The sequence below is a fragment of the Cygnus olor genome, chromosome 3 (assembly GCF_009769625.2).
Source record: "Cygnus olor isolate bCygOlo1 chromosome 3, bCygOlo1.pri.v2, whole genome shotgun sequence".
Taxonomy (NCBI): domain Eukaryota; kingdom Metazoa; phylum Chordata; class Aves; order Anseriformes; family Anatidae; genus Cygnus; species Cygnus olor.
The window spans coordinates 39429197-39445345 of NC_049171.1; the positions used below are offsets into that span (position 1 = coordinate 39429197).

Here is a 16149-nt window from a genome sequence, read left to right on the forward strand (position 1 = left end):
TTATACCATCTACACTACATTTACATTCATGCAATATCATGTATAAAAAAAGTGCACTTTCTCCCTCCAGATTTTTTACAATGGTATCTTCACACATAATTACCAAATGATGTGCTAAGCTACGTAGTAAACTATACTTACTGTCAATTTTTACCAACTATGCATTGGCACTGACTTCTGTTGCATTTTTTTCCCAATGGGCAGGAGACAAAGGTACTAGAAAAACTCTATTCCTCATGAAGCAGTGAGAGGTTACTTAGAAAACAGGGCTCACAGTCAAGGATTAAGGTTTCTCCACAAGAAGGAGGAGACTCAGTGGTTTGGCCACTAAGTTGAGATCTGGGACACCACAACTCAATTTCCTATTGCACCAAACACCCCTCACACAACCCTGGCAAGTCACTTCAGTTCACCAAGGCACCTTCTTGCCTTGCTTGCAAGTGGAATTCACAACTCTGGGTTTCCTGTGCCTTGTACAGCGAGGAAAGGCATCGAGATGTAATTTGGAGCAGCCAGACAGCTAAACCAGGCAGCAGCAACCATGTCTGGCACCAATGTGTGTACCTGCACACCCACCTGAGGTTCGGAGGCACAGGCTGCAACCTACTTCTGGTTGCAAGTGTCTCTGGCAGGTGATTCCAGCTCAATTTATTCTTTTAAAGTGAACAAGATGGCACACGCTGCTGCTCCCTTTTTTGTAAAACAGCCTAAAGATCAGAATGCAGACCCGGAAAGTAGGAGACCAGGTCCCTTCCTCAAGCTGTGGGGATTCAAAGTCACATTTCCCAGCTCCTTGGAAGGATATCCTATCCAGCAGGTATGGGATAGCCTGAAGGTGAGCTGCTTTTCCCTGTCCTTCCAACTGAACTAACACCACTGAGCAAGGAGCAGTGTAGAGTGAGAGAAAGGTGCTGTTCAGTCACTGCTAGAGCCACTTGAAAGGAGACACTTGAGCTTCTACTCACTGCTCCTAAATGCTATTTAATGCAAAACACACACAGACTGGAATATCATATTCCCCCTCTCACTTGAAAATAATAATAATCAGTATGCTACAGGACTGCTCTGCCACCCAAAGATCCTGCAAAAGGATTTTCCTCCTTATTTCCTCCTGCAAAAGGACTTCAGGAGGAGCAACAGAGGAGAGCCTTGAGCCCAGTTGTGCCCGAGCTCGTGGCCAGCCCAAACTGAACCACCATCTCTCACCGAGGTCCACCTCCTTCTCACAGGAGATGTGTGACAGGGCTTGGGTACATACAGCCTGTTTGAGAGCTCAGTGAGACATCAGGGCATGCATTTGTGATGGTCTTATTCATGAGCAGCATAAATCTGAGTGAATAATTTGGTTCGTCCCAGTGAAAAGCCTATAAATTCCTTACACTGCCTCAGGACCAGTGGTAGAGATCATAGATCTTTACAGAAAATCCTGACTTCCAGAAACATGCCTTTGTTATTCATACATCTGTACTTGTGATGCTGAATTATGAAGATACCACAAGTGGTGCAGACTTTGATGGGGAGAAAAATATTTTAAAACACCTCTAGAATCACTCCCAATAGCTTTTCCATCCATAATATCGCTCGATCTGCTATTTTAAGGAACAGTGCCTGTTCATGCACACACACACTCGCCTGTTCCTGTTTTACAATATGCCTCTGGTACAGAACTGCCTGGATTTACAGCCGGTTATTAAACTGATCTCTGCTTTATCAGTGTCACACTTTTTGCCTATTTGTTAGATTATCAGCTCACTAAAGCCTATCTGCATTTTATCTATGCAGCATGATTAACAAAATTGCTCGGAAACTTAATGAGCTACTCACAGGCCAATGTTTTTCTTTGATAAGATCTTCAGTGTGGGGGCTCGCACGTTACTACACATCTTGTGAGCTCAGCAGCAGCGCAGGTTCCTAGGAGCAGCCATAAATACCGGCTGGGGTTTTTGGGTCCCTGGCAGGGACTTGAGCACAAACCCAGTTCTCCTGGCAGTGGTGTTCCTTAGCCACTAGGTGGAAGGACTGTGAAGCGCATTAAAAGCGTTTTCTGCGCTGGGCCAGGGTTTCTTTCACCTGCCTCCCCAGGCCCCACGCTGCAGAGGGTGACTCACAGCACTCCAGAGCAGGGCTGTCTCCCACGCTGACTCGGGTTTTCACTCCCAGTAAGCCAAAATGGCAACAAACAGCAGCGAGACCTCTCTTACAGCTGTTCTGCGCTGGGCCTGTTGGCAACGGAGCGCATGACCGTGTGGGGGCTCCCCCGCGATGCCTGGCAGATGCCTCAAGAGAAGGAGGATGAAAACACCAGTCCAAGGTGCACCTTGGCTTCATTACGGCTGATGAGATCGTATGTGGAGACACAGCTCCCCTCCCTCTCACAACAGGCAGATCCAGGGGAGGAAAGCTTCTCTGCAAGCACCAGCACTCGTCATTGCCCTCAGGGAGGAATCTCTCAAGTGCCAATGCTTGAAACTACCCAAAGGACAGCTTTGATAGCACAGGTTACTGGCAAGTGGTAAAGCTAGAGTAACTTCTGTAGCCTGAAGATGACTAAGTAGTGATTTGGCCTGCGTGGCGGGCCCACCGTCACAGCCCCCCAGCTCTGGGACTGCCCGCACCCGATCCCCCCTGACAGGACAGCGGCAGCGGAGGCGCTGGCGTGGGGCCATGGCCGCCGTGCGTTTCGAACAAGGAGGCTTCAGAGCTGGGTGCCTTACAGCTGCACATGCATCTCCGAAGGATGAGGTAAGAGCAGGCTTTTAAAATGATTTGACCTGACTGATGCATCCCAGTGAAAACAGTTAGCGAAACCAAGTTGATCTGTGTTTGTAAAAGGAAACAGATTATTTCTCCGATATAAGTCTTCATTTACATATGAAAGAGACATTTGCTGGATGGGTAAAACACGTGCCTGCAAGAATCTCTGTTTGTTTTTTTCCCCCTATCATAAATAAGATGCCAAATGTCCAGTGTTTATTTGCTTTTGAGCCTTCTTTTCCATGTATATTAATGCTTAAGTAGACAGGTCAATTCACGGGAGCTTCTGCTGTGCACCTTGTCCAAGCATGTATATGCAGTCCCCCCTTCCCTGCCCCTGACCATTTTCATTATTCCTATCTCAACCCATTTCTATTGCAGCACTTATATGAAACTGACTGGCTACAGAAAAAACAGCCATAGAAAAGATAACACGTACACACAAAACAACGCCCCACAGACAAGAAGAGATCAGAAAACATCTCAGCTCCTCAGAGGCTAGCTTCCCTTATCTTTCAAGTCAAGCCAGGAGAGGACTTCTCCTGTGCACTTAAAGCATGCCCCCTCCCCAAAAAAGTTAAGCCTAAGCAGGCATCATTTTATTTTGTCTTGCACCTGCCACTAGCTGGTCTTGTATGCAGTGGCCCTTCCCTGTACACCTAGTGCCCGGGGGACACGAATACCAGAGCGCTACCTCAGATTAGCGCTTCACCTGGGTGAGGTGAAGGACAAGAAAGACCATGCCAAGCTCTCCAGCCATTTATCTGCCAGTTGTCTTACAGACTGATCTAGATGAGCCAAGGGATGTGTTTCCTATGTCCCTCATGAGCTCATGATACTGAGGAACGGGATGGAAATAATGCAGTGATATAATCACCATCAAGAGAGTGGTTAATCAGCATTAGACATATTGAATTTACTGGCAAAATCCAGACAGCAGCCTTGTAGAAAACAAGCATACAAAACCTGTTTTAGTTCAGTCTGACACTGCTTTCTCCTTACAGAGTCCTGTGGAGTGTGATGCTCTGTTTAGTTCTAATCGATTTAAGCGACCAGACTTCCACTACTTCCTTTGGGAGATTATTGCCAGACTCTACTTAAAAACTCCCTGTGAGGAAATCTTCCTTCCCTTATTTTCCTCCATCATTTCTCATTATATGTCCTTTATGCATTCCGGGTAATGCTTCTTCCTTCTGGGGAAAAAGTTGAAGAGCTGTTACACTTTTTGCCTTCCCTTCTTCTTCGGTTGGTATTAAATAATTTAAGAAAAATTGCCTAATTCAAGGAAAATAATACCGATCACTGTCACATAGGAGAATAGGATGCTTGGATAAGAGTCAGCAATAAGAAACACTAGTAAGGATGTCGGCATTGCAGATACAAATATGGAGCACTTTTTGCACAGCATTTTTCTAGTACTGGGCATGCACCGTCCTAAAATTAGGAGGACGGTTAGCTCACTTCTACGTTAGGAATGTCATATTTTCCCAAGGGATTTCTAGGACAGAAATTCTTTTTTTAAGTGCAGTTGTATGCATGCACACCCACGCACGCCACGTGAGAGCCGCACTGCACGTGAACTCTCTTGGGCTCCCCCTTGCACCCAGTCTCCTAGATGACGGCCGATCGAGCACACCGTGAAAGCCTCTGCGTTGTTCTGAACACATGGGACACGGCCTCAGAGCACATGCAGGGCTCTGACATTTCTGCGGGTGGGCTGGACTTGCTGTGTGCTGCAGAGTTCATTAGTGCATGCTCATTAGCCGGCTGCCCAGACTGCCAGATGTCTCAAAATCCCAGACAAACAGACAAAACCCTCCAATTCTGCACAGACAACATTTCTTATGGGGAGGGGGGAGAAAAAAAAGGTTGTTTCCAAGAGAAACATGGATGTCTGGTAACTCTGCTCTGAAGGGCATTTGTATGAAATGCTACATCTGGATCAGGGAAGGTCAACCCCAGCAAAATGCCAGCAAATCTGAGTTCAATTTAAAGAGGGGAAAAGTGATTAAGGGCAAGGAAAGATCACTGTAAACACGTAGGAATGTACAACTTGGCAAGACAATATCTGAAATGGAGCACGATAATGTTTACAGTAATCTGATGCACACTAACATCGAGAACAGAGAACTGTCTGGTTTGCTATGGGATGGTATTGCTGCCTGCAGTGAGAAGAAACTGAAGAAGTGAAAATGTCGGGATCTTTTCCTGACTCTAAACCTTATAGTGAATTCAGTGGGATCTTGGAATGCTTTCCAGGAAAGAGGATGGATTCTTTACGACTGAGTAAAAGCAAAGCAAAGCTAACAAAGCACAGCCTTGTTCTTGTGAGGTGGGCTTTCACAATTTGCTATGCCTTTCCCAGCACTAGTTTCTGCGTTCGCGAGGGCATATTGCCAATGATCTTCTAGAAAACAGCATCAAAGTTGAGCAGCAAATGCACATAAAATTGCTCCTTTTAAAGTAAAGAATATTTGGGGTGCTTTCACAGAATTCTCGCTTTCAAAGAACAGGCCCATTGGTGGTGGGGCGGGAGGGCAGAGTCCTCCCCACACCTCCGGGACACAATGAGATCTGCAGAAAATGAGGTGCTAAATCCCACCAAATTGGGGTGAATTGGACGGTCAGCCCTTCAGCTGCACTGAGAATGCACAAGTCCTGACTGAGCAGCACACGCACAGATTATCATCTCTGTGCATTTGAGTCGTCTTGTTGAAATCAATAGGAATGCTTATGGGCTTTCTGCAAAGCATGCAAGCTGCTTTGTAGGATTATGGATTACATATTTAGTATTCTGATTTTCAGGTTAAATTTATCATCAGGCACCTAAAAACAGAAAACTCTCATCTTGAATCTCCAGACATCGATTTAATTATTAAGCCATTTTGTGGGGAAGGAAGAAACGAAAATTGAATCAAACCTCACATGCTGAATATCAAATCCCAAACTGAATATTAATTTAAAACAATTGGGTAGAAACATATGAGAAACGCGACCATTTCTCGTGGAAGCAGAAATCAATCAGTTAGTCACATACTGCTTTGTAGCAGGCCTGTTGTGGTGCCCGTTTTGTTAACGACTTATCGTCGCTAGTGCAGTCTAAAGACATCTGTGTAAACCGTTTAAACCCACCTCAGCCCCCAAATTTGACTAGTAAGCCTGAGGATGCAGAAAACAAACTACGAGCTGTCTCACTCGGCCAGCGTGTTCCTAACACTACAACTTATATAACCAAACACATGCTAGAAATAGGAGATAAGATTAGTGACAGTTAACTGCTGCTATTTTTTCCTTCCACAGCCTGAAGAAGGTCTCAGGGATTAAACATTAACTCTAATCTTACTTGCTAAAATTAGCGCACGCTATATTCTTTTTTCTTTTGCAGCCAATTGCAAGTATAGCACATAAGTTATTTTCAGCGTGTAATCTGATAACTAAAATCAGTCACCAAGCTGTTATTCCATTAAGAGTTAAGAGACTTCCTGGTTATTTACTTGGTTATTTTTACTTGGGATGGTGGAACCTGGCAGAGCCTGTTTTTCCTAGCTTAAGGTTATTTGGTTTCGGAGAACTGTTTGAAAGATGTAAATACATGGCTAGGCTCAAACAGGTCGGTCGCACGTGCAAAATCCATGGTGCTAGATGTCCCCTATTTGCCTCTGTATGCACACAATAAGCCTGCACACAATCAGAAATTGTTTGGAAACCGTGATCCTTTACACACTGTGGGAACGCAGAAACTTTCCTACAGCAGTGCCACGGCAGGATTTCTCTGCATTTCTCCCCTCTTCAGCTTAACAGTGCTCAAACGTGCTCTCACCAGCAGCGTCCAGATGCATTTTCCCTATCCACTCATAAAACTGGGAAGCTCCTAAAATGAGTAATCACTCTTTAAACATCAACTTGGGCAAGAAGCATCGGATGCAGGCATTTGTAGCATCTGGGCTCATAAATAAGAGAGGAATTTAAAAGTTGCTGATGGAGAAGACTGACAAAGAGAGGTCTTTGTTTCCTCTTTAAAAATACTTTTAAAATTAAGCAGATATCCTGCTGGCCCAAGTTTGACAGACTGCCACCTCAGGTAGTGCTTACAGATCTGGGGAGGACAGCGGCGCGAAGTCTGGCATCTCTCCCACCACATCCCATCACTGGGGTGGGAGGCTGGGGCACCTCCACCACAGCGGACACCTCTGGGCATGGGCGTATGCCAGGGGAAGGGATATCACAGACACAGCTCCTTGCTTTGAGAGGCTGATTTACCTTTCTTCTTTTTTTTTAGCAAAACGTCTCACTGAAGAACTAGCCACCTGGGAAGCTGCAGTGAGGCCGGAGAGCTTCAAGGCATTACTTAGCTCCCTTTAATGGCACTTTTATGAAAGGTGCCAAATTGGAAGCACTGATCCAACTTTCAATTTTGTGCTTTTGAAAAAAAAAAAAAAAAGCCCAGCTGCTCCCCCCCAGCCCTTCCGCTTGAAGTCACAGGTTTTGGCCAGGTGAGGAGTTTACACCAGAAACTTTGACTGCCTCAGTGAGAGCATCCACAAATAGATGGAGGAAAGCAGATGACTTCTTGTTTTCCTCTCTCTGGCATGATGAACACGCACAAGGGCAACCCCCCGCGACAGTTTGTGCCATCACTAGGAGCTCGCTGGGTGTCGGAGCACAAGTTTGGGAGGGTAGCTACCTCTGTGTCCCATCCTCATCTCACAAAAGCGCAGGGGAGATGAACGTGTGAGCGGGGAGGGTGATTAGAGATGGCTGTCCGGCCCGATGGCCTCCTGTGGCACGATGGACAACCAGCCTGGAGATACCACTCCCAGCGTTGGCTCCCAAGGGACTTCACTCGCTTCACCACCGGACCATGGTTTGTCATCTGGAAGATGCAGAAGCCGCACTTCCACCCCTGTGCCTCCTCCGTGCCCGCAGAGCATCACGGTGATCCTCGGTGGCGGGTGCGACAGAGCTACGTGAGCCGGGGAGGAAGGAGAGGTCACCCACTGCAGCTGTGCCCCGGGGGCAGAAACCAACGATTGTAAACTGCGTCTACGGCTCTGCGAGAAGTGCGTCAGTGCCCGGCAGCGGGGCAAGTGGTGCAGAAGATTGCCAAGAGCAAGGATGGCGTAAGCAGCAAGGGGATCGATGCTGGCGTTATTGGTTAGGTCAGCATTCGCCTATGTGCGACTCAGGGAGGGCGTGCAAGAGCTGAGGAACCCACACACCTGGGTTTTTCCAGACCAAATTCACTGTGCTAGTGGCACCAGCCTGGAAGAGCTCTCACCCAGGTCCCCGCGAACGGGGCCAATAATACCAGGTGAGCCAAAGGGGGAGACGGAATCAGAAGATGGTTTAGAAACAAAACTAAAACAATTGAAAGCAATAAAAGACAAAATAAATTAATTTCCGATCCAACTGCAGTGCTTGTTTCAATCTAAGCCTTCAATTTTTATTTCATCGTGGAGTTATTGAAGTCCAACTGAAATTATTTTGACCTTTCAAAAGTGAGATTGGTTTCAAATGAGAACAAAGAATTTACTTCTGGAAATCCTGACAGTATCCTCGGGGATGGTCAGCACCCTCCCCGTCCCCCCACATTTTCAGGGAAAATTCATTTGTTGAATTAGCCACAAGCTTCAGTCTTCCCAAATCCCGCTTTCCAGAAAACACGTGGTTTATTGAGAGGAAAGGTAGAAATCACCATGCAGAAATGTGAATACTTTGCTGCTGAGACGCTTCTGCTCAGGTAACAGGAAGCATCTCTACAGAACACATAGAAGAATACACTTGCAAAACCGAAATGCTACGGGACTGGAAGATGAGGTGCTTTTCCACAGCAGGGGGGCACTGCCTGCACCACACCTGCTCAAAGCATCCATCGGTCCCTGGCAGATGTCCCCTGGCACACCCAGCCCAAGGGCTCTGAGTTTGACTGGCCACAGCTGAGCACTGGTATATACCCTCTGGTATGTGTGGCACGGGGGGATGTTTGCCCACATGTCTGCTCCTCCGAGTCACAGCCCAGCAGATTTTATTGTAAAAACCTCGCTCCGTAACTCGTATTACAGTCACACACTGATGTGTTGAACAATGAATAGTGCCTGTAAGACAAGCTGGAGGAATGACAGCTGAAGTGCTGCTGTCTGGAGAAAATGGCCTGTTTTCACCTTAATGAACACCAGAGGAAGGAGGCAAGATTTTCCTAACTAATTATGCAGTTTGGTGCATGTTGCTGATGCTAGAGTCTGCCCAGGGCGTAGCTGGAGAACACAGAAAATTCAGCAAGTACAGCCAGGAGAGCACCTGCAGGCAGGAATAGGCGAGAAAGCCTGGAGGTGAACTTCTAGGCTGCACGTGGAGGTGTTAGAAAGAAAACCAGAGACAAGCATGTCTCAGATTACTTTCTCCAAAGGACCAACTCAGCTGTGACATGCCTGAATCAACAAAGAACACATAAAAACCAGTGGCACTAACGAGCAGTTTAAACACTCAGGCATGAAGCGGAAGACAAAGCAAAGGAAGATACAGCTCTCGTGTCTGGTGGTTTGCTGTACATTTGTTTTTCCAATGCAGCTTGCACCTTAAGAGACATGGAACGCAGTAACGAAGGAAGGCGCAGGTGAACTGCTCAGCAGAAACGTTCCCTGGATGCACACGCCATCCATGCTGAAACCAGCGGGGAGGAAACAGAACAGATTTTAATGCAAGAGCATCATCAGAAATAAAGTGAAGCTGTGATTTAAAATTCAAATCAGTGCCATATTTTTGCAAAGGGAAAACTAAACTGACCCCCAGACTAAAAAAGAAAAAAAAAAAGAGAAAGTGTTGAGCAGTGAGGAGGGCGAAGGAAGGAGTGGGAAAGCTTTCACAGAATATAAATTGTGACAGAAAAGTCTGTGAAAGATCTGTTTAGGTTCATATCATGAGCCAAACTGGGGAGGAAAAAGGAAAACAAAAGGCAGTTTGAGAACTTCTAGAATGAAAAGAGAAATTCTAGAAGCCTGCAAGTTACATCAGCAAATATCAAAATGGGAGGAAAATGAAGTTAAATGTAGACATTTGTTAATTCAGGGGGTGCTTGGAGGAGTGGTTCAGAGTTTCTGAAGCTGCAATTAATACACACGCAGACACAACAATACAAAGAAATTACAAAGACCTGCAAATGACACAAATACTCCTCTTTCCCAAGCCTGGCAGATTTTATTTATGTGAACAAACTACATAGTACAGCGTACTAAATACACAGCAATTATTTTCACAGCAAGGAATCTCCCCACAAGCCCTACTGCTGTACTTTGCATAGCGTAGGGGAGGAAGAAACAGGCAGCCCGGTGTGTAATTTGGAAAAGCACCAGGTTGCACTCTAAGGAAGGGATCTGAGACAGCAGACAAAGGAGCTGGGGCAGCAGCAGGCTCAGGAGACGGGGCTGGGTAACACCCGCTGCAGTTCACGGATGCTCTGCCGTGCTTCCCCCGGGGCTGGCAAGAGCCGGGAGCCGCTGCTGAGGAAGGCAGCGCTTCCAGCACTTCCCATGAGCACACGCCAGCATGGCACAGTGTGCAAAACCCTGGGCTTCCTCGTGCAGGGAGCAGAGCCCAGCAAGTCCCATAATGCTCTGAAGCCAGAGAGGCTTTTGCTGGGCTGTAGGAGGAACGTAACGTCAAGGGCTTTGCTATTCCGACGTAACTATGCAATTACAATTATTAATTGTAGGCTGAAACCCTGGGTAAATATCCCGGCTTCCTGCAGGCATTGCATTTTTAAAACAAAAACTGCCAAATGCTGCATTTGCTCCAGTCTTCCTTCCCCTCTTCCCCCAGCCTTTTAATTTCCGGTATTCGGACAGGCGTTTTTTTCCGTGTTCACCTTGTTTTTGCTCTTGCACTGCTGCTGACACAGCTGAGGATTATGGTGGCTTTTGTTCCCTTGCTTGGTGTTCCTGTTTCATCAGCGATGCCCGCTTAGCTCGGCTCAGCAGGTTTGTAAGGAGAACAGCCGCTGCTGAGCTGGCAAAGTTGGTCCCCTCTTGTCCTCTGCACGGAGCAGCTAATTCCTCCTGTGGTGGCCTGAAAGGCTAGCTGGGCTCCATAAATCTCACCAGAAAAAAAATCAGAGGCGTTTGCCTTTTTGCTGAGATTTATCTCTGTGAGGAGTGCGGCAGGTTGGGCCTCCAGCATCCGCTGCTGGCTCAGGGTGTTTGGAGGAAGGAGGACAACCTCGGCCACCTTGCACCTCATAGAGGCACTCACACCTGCTCAAAGCCAGCGTTGTGATGTGGCCACGGCATCCCCACAGTGCCACAACCTCGTACCGTCCCCACAACCTGATTCCCTCCTCCCCGCTTCATACATAGGATTTTGAAGACCTACACAGAAAGTGAGGCATAGAAAATGTCACCTGCCCTAAGACCCTTAGAAATGTTCTCCAAATGGAAAAGAGGCGTCATTTCCAGCCTAACTTGCAGCTTTCCTGTCCTGGGAGGGTAGGAGTCAGGACTTTAAAGCTATTTGTGCTTGTGTGTGTTGATATATGCCCACATGCACCCACACAGGATACTGTGAGAAAGAGGCAAGAGAAGGTGAACATGTATGAAAGGGAGTGAATTAGTCCCATCTGCTCTGAAAAGATCATTTTCTCCTTGGATTTCTATTACCGTTGTATTATTGCCACACTAGAGTGCTTCTAAAAGGCTACAGTTCTGGCAGCCAACATCATTACAGCTGCTCAGATTATTAACAGCATAAATAAACTCTCAGAGACACTACTAAGAAAATATTAACTACAATTATCACTGTCTGATAAAATAATGAACAGTAAAGTGTTATTCTGCTGTCTCAGTCACCAGTGCGCATTTATGTGTGCTGTGAGTAATGAAAAACAGTTTATTTGCATACTGAATCAGCCTGGAATTGGTTCTTTCTGTTTTATTTTATTTATTTTTATAAAGACACTTTAAATTAGTGTCTTTCAAGCAGCACAGGCTGAAGCTCTACGTTTGCAGAATTGGATGTACTCTGCCACCTTGCCCTGTTGCATGCAGTCCCATTAACTCTGAGGGCAGAAACCCAGGCCCCTAACCACCACACACTTCTGCCTGAGGTAGGTGGAAGCCACCAGCAGTGGAGTCACAGAAGTCAAACCTGCCTTTGTATGTGGGCAGAAACTCTAAACCCTTCCTGCAGACCTTTATTCTCGGGCCTCACTGCTTTTTACATCCCAGCTGAAGCCCATGCTGTTTGCTGAAGGGAACCTCCTCTGACCTGCCGTGCTTTTGCTTTCTGTGCTCATTTCTCCTGAAGTACCCAGTGATACTCCCAAGGTCTGCTCTTCAATGCCATCAGTGGGGAACTTGGGCTCGTTTTTTAATTAACAGAAGTTGTTATTTCCCTGCAAGCCAAGGAGGGAAAGAGTTCTTAATGACTTGGAGAGAAGGAGAGTGCCTGCAGGGTGGGAAGGGGAGCTCCTGGCTTGTTCCCTCAGCAACACCTTCCTCAGCGGTCAGGGGCGGCCTTCACCCCTTTGCTTCTTGTGGGGGTTGATTTAGGGTGCCCTCATCTGTTCATTAGCAGAGCTCATTAAAATGAAGAGAAATAAGGTCCCTCCCAGGCCCTGAAGCTGCTCACTGTGGGGCAGTCACGCTGAAGCTCCATTTTGAGGATCCTGTTCTCACACGGATGCTGCCCTGGTTCAGGAGAGGTTTCCCTCCCTGAGCCTGGCCCTGTGGATTTGTCACATCTCATTCAAAGATGTTTTCCCACAAAAGCACAAGGCAAGGACCCTGTTTTGTTCAGCTCTTGTGTACCGGGCTGCCACAACCATATCTGACCACCAGCAGGGAGGGACAACAGCGATGGCTGGCACTGACACCCTCCGGGCAGACTCCTGCCGGGGTGCAGGACCGACCTCTTCGCTTTGAGGAAAACCAGCGATGCCTGAACACAATGGATGCAAAACGGACATTTTCCCCATCAGGGCTGGCAGGGAAGCTGATGATTCAGGGTGACAGCAGGGAAACATGGTGAGCAGGAGCCATGTTATCAAGCTCTGCCATTTCTGAGTGTGCAGGCCTGGCCCTGGGTGAGGGTCTGCATCAGGCTCCTGGGAAAGGGCCACCAGCCGGGTAAGAGGAAGATAAAGAGAAAATAAAGACAGGGACAGCAGCAATAAAATGCAACTAGGAAGGTAAAAATGCAATGCTGAAAGAGCATTGAAAGAGGATTTTCTACAATAGCTTCCCTTAATCTGTGCCAGAAACACACTGCAACGTGCCTTCAGTGTTTTTATTCCACAGCCGTTTTTCTGTGTCCCCATCTCACCAGCATCTCATGTTCCCTGCCTGGTCTCTGCTACCCGCTATAAGCCTTTTGTTCCCCTGACCCCACCTTCTGCCTTCCTCCTGTCCCCAAAGAGCTACGTTTCACCCTCTGACTGGGATGCAGGCGCTCTCGCCATCCCCATCAGTACACCGCAAGGGAGACGGAGGCAGGAGGAAGCTCGCACGTAGCCTCGCCTGCCCCCATCTGTCAGCTGCAGGGGAAGGAAACCTCGGAGGAGGTGATCTGCCCCCTCCATGAAAATCAGGGCTAGGATGAACCTCTGCTCATCAGCGGGGAAGAGCCGAGCTGCAGCATTCCTCCGCATTTCCCCCGCAGCGTCCTCCCTCTCCTCCTTCGCAGCAGTTGGCCTCTTCTGGCCGCCTAAGCAGGTTAGACGTGGCTTGCCCTGAATAAGTCACCTACATTAATTTTTCCTCTTTAATTAAAGAGTACTTCTGTGAAACAATTCATGAGAGCTTCTTTGTCGAGGGAAAGAAAACGATGCACTGTTCCACACGTGTTTACAAAGGCAAACACAGAAATGAATTCTGTTCCCCAAGAAGCCCCTGTGGAAGGGAAAACACTGGGAATGGTAAAGGAATTGCTGAAGAAGAACTGAAGTTCATTTTAAATCAGTGTACCATGTACAACTACTGTCTTACAAATAGGATTATTTAATTTAAACCTTAGATCTGTCAAGTTCCATTACTTCAAATGGAGCCTGTTGTTTCTTGACTCCATTATAAATCAGGATTATATTACAATTTATGTTAGGCTAAGTCACTACTTCGATAGGAGGCAGTGAAAAAAAAATTACACAGCAGTCAGTAAATAGAGCAAAGTCATTGCACTGTTCTTGAAAGGCAAAAAGTCATCTTGCTAAATGAGGGTCCAAGCTGTCCTGTACCAAGACTGTTACTAATAAATAAAAGACCTCTGGGAAAAGTGCTGAGCATACGCTGGATCTATTTTCAGCTTGCATCAGCAGCTGCTACCCCTGGGATTGCATCTTTGCTCATACCCTACACCATATGTAATCACTCCAGTGCTGCAACCAGTAAGATAATGAAAGAGCATGGCATAAATCTATACTTGAGTGGAATGCTAAATGAGAAAAATAATGCAAAAAAGAGGGAAATAAACCACATTTTCAAGTCATTAGGAAGAAAGACTTTGACATATGAAGTGTTGCAACCATTAATAGCACTTATCATATAGAGTGGAGACAAAGAGACAAATTAATCAAACTGACAGAACTGGGACATTTTATGCTAATGCAGGCTCCTGGGTTTTAGTTTGTATTCCTCTGTGTCTGGAAAACTGATACCATTACAGGGCAGGAAATTGCATGAATAACATGCAACAGATCATAAAAATTCACACACCAAGTGCAGAAACACTGCCAAAAGCACTGTAAAAACAAGGCTAGAGACCTCAATAGAGGAACTACCAACAGCTAATGAATGCAAATAAGTACAGGAATATTTCCCATTCATGCATAACAATTAGACAGAGACTGTGACTCCACAGTCTCCAATAGCATAGTTAAAATAAAGCCTGGAGAGCTAACATGCAGATAGCTGGGGGGAACTGCTGGCCAAGCCAGTTCTGAATTTGTTTGCAGTGTTGCAGCTAGCAGTGTAAAGCCACGGGGGAACTGGCATGGCCAAGTGCTGTCTCTGTCTAAATGTATTGCTATGTTATATTTAATTTAACGTTGCAGGTAGAAGAGACAGGGTCCTGGGTGGCCATGCTTGAGCAGGGGTTGGCACCAGATGGCCTCCAGAGGTCCCTTCCTACCTCAGCCATGCTGTGCTTCTGTAAAAGAGGGGCAGGAGGACAAAAGCAGAAATAAAACAGACCCACAAAACAGCCTGTAGTCACACAAAGCAAAAATCCCCTCGCCCCAGTGCAAATCCACAGCATCCAGTAAAACCCCTTACAAGTAACGACGTCTTTAACATCGTTCGTTTGGGAAGTACAAAATGCACTTGCTGCCCCAAGCCACAGCCCTGTTGTCAGAGGCAGGAAATGGCAAGAACGACAGGAATGCTGGGCAGGGCACAGTGCAATGCAGGACCTTGCCAGGGTTACTCCACTTGCCATAAAGGCTTCTCAGCGACCTTTAAAAGAACCTGGCACATCCGACCACTGGGGAAGTGCGGAGACCTGATCAGCCATACGAACACCAAATGACAAGTACAGTCACTCGATGCACAGCCACAGCATTTCTTGTTGCCGTCTGGATTTGTTAAAAAGTGACTCTTCTCCCTTGATACCCTTAGCAATAGCTACCTAAGGCGAGGACTAACTCTTGGGGGTAAAAGGAGTAAAGCTGATACCTTTAGGAGTTGTGTAATTCCCAGCACTGCTCTCATCCTCCCCAGAATAGAACGATATGCAACTGATGGCATTGAGCATGGGTATCCAAGTGCCAATGCTACGTGCATACAGAGGTGGGGAAATGCCAGCCTGCCACGGGGTTGCTGCTTTCCTGAAGAGCGAGTAGACTTCCAGCCCTCCCCACGTTCAGTGCTGGAGGGACCCCGTGTTCAAAGGCACCAGGACAGGAGTCCCAGCACAGGGGACAGCTGGCTCCCTGCACAATGCAGAGCCCAAATCCCCCCCGTTCTGCAGCAGAACCCCTGTGGGGACTTTGGAAGGTTTTAGCCATGTGAATAAGGTCTGTCTGCCTCCCGACCCCAAAACAACTTTCTGTTCTTTCAAGCGCTACTGAAGTCACAACAGGATGCGACTGGTACTAGAAAACGGCACAGACACAAAAGCAAGCTGGTCCAGAAACATTCTGTAGACAACGATGGCGCACACCTTGTCTGTGGGGAGAAGGTAGAAACAGACAGTAACTGACTCCTGTAAATGTATATCTAGATGACAAACAGGCAAGGGTTGCAACCTGAAAACAGATCAACTTTCATCCTTCCCTTAAATAAAATAATAAAATAATAATATAAGAAAAAACAACAACACAGACAATTAGCTACAAAAAGGTCTCATGAAAAACTCTGCTGTAAGGAATTTTAATATCAGGAGGGAAACAATTTGGTCAAACAGTTATAACAATGT

At 46.8% G+C, this 16149-nt stretch overlaps 1 protein-coding gene across 3 annotated transcripts in view; it reads right to left on the bottom strand.

The window, feature by feature from the left end:
- BACH2 (BTB domain and CNC homolog 2) overlaps positions 1–16149 on the bottom strand; it is a 78920-nt gene that overhangs the window by 20193 nt on the left and 42578 nt on the right. The window lies entirely within an intron of this gene.